Genomic DNA, 6,503 nt, shown 5'->3' with positions numbered 1-6,503 from the left:
AAAAGGCACAACGTGACCTTCGCTGACAAGGATAACAATCCTGTCTCAAGTCTTCTGTCAATCCTTGGTATGTATTAGAACACTAGTTTCAAAATAATAAAACTTTAAAAAATTATACATGTTATACATCTCCCAAACTTGCACATGAATAGAAAGATGGCAACAGTGCCCTAAAGCTACCTTACTGTGGCTATGAAAATTGCTACTTTGCATTCAGTGCAGTGAAATTTGCACAGGTAATACTCCTTTTCCCTCATACACTGGATTGACCACACTTTTCACAGCACTCTTTTTTTTTTTTTTTTTTTTTTTTTTTTGGTCTTTTTGAGACAGGGTCTCACTATGGAGTTCAGGTTGGCCTTGAGCTCATTTTGTAGCCTAGGCTGGCTTCAAACTCGCAACAATTCTCCTGCTTCAGCCTCCCCAGTGCTAGGATTACAGAAGTGTGCCACCATGCCCAGCATTACCACATTCTTATAAGTAGGATTTTTGCCTATGTCTCACTTGGCATTCATTTTTTCCTTTTCAAATTTAGCAATTTCCCTTCTGTTATGAATTATCATTAAAAGCTTCCAAATCACCAGTAATGCAAAGTCAATAAAAAAAATCCCAGCAACCATGCCAGCAATAATTGGAATGATGTCTGGGCCAGTGGGGCATTCTGGAGTCTTCACAATGTGAACAATGGCTTCTTTGTTCCCAGTCACTGACTACGTGAAATAGAACCAGCAGTCATCCATGTCCTTCTCACAGTGGGACAGTAGGTCCACTTGGATTGGCTGGGGTAAAGTCCGACTTTCCACCCTGGTAAGGCTGAAATGGCAACATTCCTGTGCATGCCTGTCTTCCTTTTCTCCATTATTGAAAACTCTCTGCACTGAACACATTCTTTATGATAGGCACAGATGCTGAGGCAGTTCTGGCACATCTCACAGATCTGCCCTTGAACCTTGTGGTCAGACATCACACTTATAGAAGCCTCAGCCATTGCAGATCTGCCAATTCACATCTATGCATACAGTAGTGTCCAGAGAACAGTCACACACTCTGCCAGTGTAGTTGGAATAATATCCACACACCTAATACCTGCACACACCATTGTTTCCACAAATTAGGCCACTGGATTCATCACAGCTGAAATTATTGCACACTCAGCACTTGGTGCAATAAATCTCATTTGTGTTATCCCTCGTCTTGCAGATACACTGTTCACAGACACACTGTCCATTGTTACTACAGATTTCAGAGCTGTTCTCTTTCCTGCAGCAGGCATCCATGCCTCTACTGTTTGTTTCATCTTTGCTATTTTCAGTGTCTACCAACACAGCCGTCGTACCTGCAGACTGTGTTTAAACATCCTGTTGCCAGCCTGACTCCTGGAACTCTCAAAGACGCCCTTGCCCTCGCACCTACCACCTACAGATGAACTGAACAATAACCTCTGCTCCCTCAGTGAAGCCCACAGGTTTGATTTTAATGGTTTCTGAATTCTTATTTGGATATTTATTGGCAGTTATGTTAAATTCAAATTGAATCTCCTTTCCATTGGAAATATTGCAACATTTTCTTCCATTTTCCCCTGTTCTGCTCACTCCATTCTTGCAGTAAGATTTATAATTTGTGGTTACTTGTTTTGGCAGTTTGCTGTTTTTCAAAATGACCTTTGAAGAAAAGGAATTGTGTGCATCAATGTTCGAATGGATTACATTGCTCAAATTTGCAGATAATGTCTCTACTTCTGACGTAGAGATCAAATTTTTCAGTTCCTTGTAAATGGGCTGAAATTCTTCAGTCACTGCAAAAAACTTTCACTGAGTTTCTGGACAAGGTGAACGATAGAGGAGTAATCAGCAAAATGGCTCTTTGGGTACACACTATTCTCCAGGTGACACTGGCCATCACTGAGTAAGACAATGCCACAAAATTTTTCATGTCTAGTGAAGTGGACCCCAGCACCAGTGGAAAACACCAGCAGTCATGTGACATTCCTCCAGCCAATCAATGGTCCACAAACTGCCACTTGCATGACTGCATCAAAACCAAGTTCACGGCAACCCAAATTTCCAGATATGTGCTGTTTACCAACAGATTCATTACATACCTCTCCCTTGCCAGTAAGGCTGAGCATGTTTTGGTACTTGAAGGGCTTGACACAATTCTGTGCACCAGTACAAAGGGTTTCTGAGCTTTGCCAGCTGTCTTAGCTACTTTTCTTTTGTTACTGAGGCAAAATACCAGACACCCAAAGTTTAGGGAGGAAAGGTTTATTTGGCTCGCAGTTTGTAGAGGTTTCAGTCCATAATCAGCTGGCTCCAAGGCAGGGTGGTCTGGCAGAGGGCCACCACAGGGGATAATAGTTCATGGCACCCATGAGATGGTAAAAGCAACAAGGGAAGGAGGCATGACTCTTTCTGTCCCTTATATTGTATGCAGGTGACCTGCCCTAGGGCAGTTGTAGCACTCAACCTTAATCCCAGCCAGAACTATGTCAAACTAATCAAGAGACTGCTTCACTAATCACACAGCCTTAACCCCAGCATCACACATTTTCCCTCAGGAATATGTGGTGTTACAGCTTGTGTCTAGATGTCCTCGCAAAACCTCATGTGGTCATAGGTGGGGTTTTTTCAGAGGCAGCTGGGTCTAGAGTGTGTGATTGATTCATGGTGCAAGTGCTAGGATTAAGGGTGTGAGTGCCACGGACACTAAGGGCGGGTAGCCTGGATACAACACAAGGGACAAGATGCTTGCTACTAGATTCAGTAACCTCTGAAAAAGCCCTATGACCTCATGAGGCTTTGGGGGACATCTAGATACAAACCATGACACCAGTGTTGTGCTAATGAAAGGCATCATCATTTTCTCTACAAAGGAGCCAAATCCACTTCAGAAGACTGAAGCAATCCTATTCACTTCATAGATTAGACCTGTTCCAAGGCTTTTCACATTCTCCAAACAATTTTTTCTTGAGTAAGAGAAACATGAGGTAGTACAGATCCATAGAATGGTCTCTCAGCCCCTTGAATTTTAATGTAAACATCTGTGACTCTCCTGATCATAACTGTAGAACGAGCTCCAGGGATGTTGTGTTGGTTACTTTTCCCTCATTGCTGAGACAAAATACCCAATGCCCAAAATTAAGGAAGGAAAGGTTTATTTAGCTTACAGTTTGTGGAGGTTGCAGTCCATACTTGGCTGGCTCCGAGGCAGAAGATAACAAAACAACAAGAGCAAAGTGGGGAATGGCAGCCAAACAGCAAAGCAGCCAGTGCAAAAGAGAGGAATGGTGGCAAGCAGCCTTTTTCCCTGCCTTCCATTGTAAACAGGCTACCCCCACCTGAGGGGCATGTAGCTCTCACATAATCTCCATGCCCTCCTCTTCCACAGGCTCAGGATATATACAAAGTAAGTATCCTGCCTTCCTGCTGAGTCACTTAGCCAAACCTCTAGACTCCCCAAGTTGACACAATGTATAAACCATAACAGATGTCTTCTGGCTTTTGCCTCCCTGCTGTTCCTCTGCTCCAGCTGGTGACATTTTTCTTTCTATTTATATTTTTGGAGCTTGTGGGATTTTCTGTGTCACCTGGACGGCAGCTCTTCTTTTTTAAGGCTGCTAAGTCATCATATTGTGTAGAAGTAGGCATTCCTTCTAATGTGCACCACTCATAGTTTGGCTCTGTGTGGATACATTCACCACATGATTCAGCATTTGCTTTCAAATGTCTATTTTCATCTGTTTGGACAAACATATAGCAAATTGAGATGATATGTTCCACCTAGAAAACCAGTTGTAAATTCATCCTCCAGCGTGCCCCCCCTCCACTTCTGCCTTGTGCAGGCCCAGGTGTCTCCTAGCCAGAGATGGAACCCCAGGGCTGGGGATTTAGCTCAGCGGCACTGCGCCTGCCTGGCAAGTGCAAGGTCATGAGTTCGATTCCTGGTACTGGAAAAAAAAAAAAACAACAACAAAAAAAAACCAAAATCCAAAACAAACAACAACAAAAAAACAGAGATGGAAACCCATCTCCCACTTAATGCTCCAGTGTGGTTGATGTGGAAGCATATTTCCTGAGAGCAACACACATGGTTACTCACTCAGGGCTGATTCAGCCACAGCCACAGCCACTGTGTGCCAGAGATTTGCCCTGCTCTGAGGAAGCAATGTTGGCATCTGAAGAATAATATTTGTGGGCATGATTAAGTTTCTTTTATCTTTTTACAAAGCAAAACAAAGAATGTCTTTTCTTTCCAAGGCAGACCAAGCAGAGCCACACTTTGAACATCTTCCCTCAGGAATATGCGATGTTCCAGCTTGTGTCTAGACGTCCTCCCAAAGCCTCATGTTGTCATAGGTGGGGTTTTTTCAGAGGCGGCTGGGTCTAGACTGTGTGACTGATTCATGGTGCAATGCTAGGATTAAGGGTGTGAGTGCTATGGGCCCTAAGGGTGGGTAGCCTGGATACAACATAAGGGACAAGATGCTTGCTACTAGTTACTTATAGTTTGTCAATGGCTTGCCTTTGCTGTAGTCTGGCTCCCAGGAACTGTATCTCCTTTCTGATGCCTGTTTGCCATGCCACCCTGCCTTAGAGCCAGGGAATTAGGGACTAAAACCTTTACAAAATGCGAGCCAAAATAATCCATTCCTCCTTTACCTTTGGGTGTTGACTATTTTGTCTTAGTAATTGTGGTGGACTGACAACTGGTGGGCAACTTGTAACACCCAGGTGAACTGAGTAAGCATGGTGCTGGGTGTGGGAGGCCCCCTGAGGACTGTTGCCAGCAGCATAAGAGGCAGAACGGGAGAAGAAGAAGTTAGGCTCTTGGGAGCTGAGAGAGGCTGTTGGGAGCTGGTAGAAGCTGTAAGGAGCTGTTGATTCTTTTGGAGGAGTTTGTAATCCTGGCTTTTCTGATGAACTCAGCTGTTTTCATCCTTTGAGTAGTTTAGGACCTTGTTGTCACTGAGAATGGCTTCAGTTCACTTTTGGGGAGCTCTGGTCCTCACTCTGAGCATCGCTTCCTGGCTCCAGAGGGGAAGATGGTGCACAGCTCAGTCTCCTCAGGAAGCTTGTCTCATGGGCTTTCCTGATGGGAATTCAGCTTTCCTCATCATCAGAAGAGCTCAGGACCTCACTGTTGCTGAGGATGGCTGTGGCACTTTTCAGGGGAGCTTTGGTTCTTATTTTGCGCATCACTTCTTGGCTCCAGTGCAGATCCCTCAGCCTGCTAGCACAGATCCTTCATCCTGCTGGCACAGACTTTCTAGCTTCCACCACTGACCTTTGGGCCTTCCCAGAGCAGATCCATAAAACAGGCCTTCATGTGACATTGTCATGGGCTCTAGGCCTCCAGCTGGACTCATGGGGGGCACTGTTATGGGCTCTAAGTCTTCAGCTGGACTCATGCAGGACATTATCAGGGGATCCAGGCCCTCACCTGGATTCTTGGGTCTTTAGCATGTGGACAGATTTCCCGCACTCTCTTGTATATGATTCTTTGGGTGACTATTATAAAATAATCCTATAAATTATGTGGCCTGTATTATATTGTTTCTCCTTGCAAAAACCCCAAGTCATAATAACAATGAAGAAAAGTAACTCAGGCATGTGGACTCTGAGGCTCTTTACATACTTTTGAAGGCAGAATGCTTGGCTATCTGACATTCATTGATCCATCATACTAGTCTCCCAAAAGGACTCCGGGAGGAGGAAATTATAAGGTGAGTTAAAAATATTTCCCTTAGGTGGAAAAGAAATGGCATGAAAATACAAGGACTTGCCATGAGTCTCTACGGCCTCAGTGTTCAGACACAGAGAGTCCCCTGGCATGCTCAGAATGGGTACAAATGTGCTGATTGTACTTACCCTTTGCTCATGTAGGGACCCATGCCCTGAAAAGGAAAATTAGACAGTAACCTTGAGCAAGGGTTGTCAAACTTTGGCATGTGGCCCAAGTATTTTTAAATAGCTTATTGACACCTAATTCATGCAACGTGCAATTCACCTATTTCGTATGCACAATGGAAAGATTTCTAATATACTTGTATCATTGTGCAGCCATCACTACTAACCAATTAACCAATTTTGCAATGTTTTTGTCCTCCTCAGAAAACCCCATGCTCCTTGGTGATCACCTCCTATTCCTATAGCTTGTTTGGTAAATATATTTCATTTTTAACATAGCCACATCATTCATTTCATTCGTGTCCAATCCTGCTTTAACACCTGGATGGCAAAGGTAAGTATTACAGAATAAACTACATGGCTACAGGGCTGGGGATTTAGCTCAGCGGCAAAGCGCCTGCCTGGCCAGTGCAAGGTCCTGAGTTTGGTTCCCGGTACCGGAGAAAAATAAAAAAAAAAAATCCTTTTTAAACTACATGGCTACAAAAATAATTTATTTAATCTGTTTTCATGAGAAGCCACTTTGAAGATATCAATATGTAATACAACCACCATTGTTAATTCCCTACCACTTTGTTTGTAACTCTGTATTGTATG

General features: G+C 43.8%; 1 pseudogene; it reads right to left on the bottom strand.

Moving 5' to 3' along the window:
* Nucleotides 1-213: 213 nt before the first annotated feature.
* Nucleotides 214-3,803, bottom strand: LOC102005539 (annotated as a pseudogene).
* Nucleotides 3,804-6,503: the final 2,700 nt, after the last annotated feature.

The sequence above is a fragment of the Chinchilla lanigera genome, unplaced genomic scaffold, assembly GCF_000276665.1.
Source record: "Chinchilla lanigera isolate Chin_1 unplaced genomic scaffold, ChiLan1.0 scaffold00201, whole genome shotgun sequence".
Lineage (NCBI taxonomy): Eukaryota > Metazoa > Chordata > Mammalia > Rodentia > Chinchillidae > Chinchilla > Chinchilla lanigera.
This window is presented reverse-complemented; position numbering and strand designations above follow the sequence as displayed.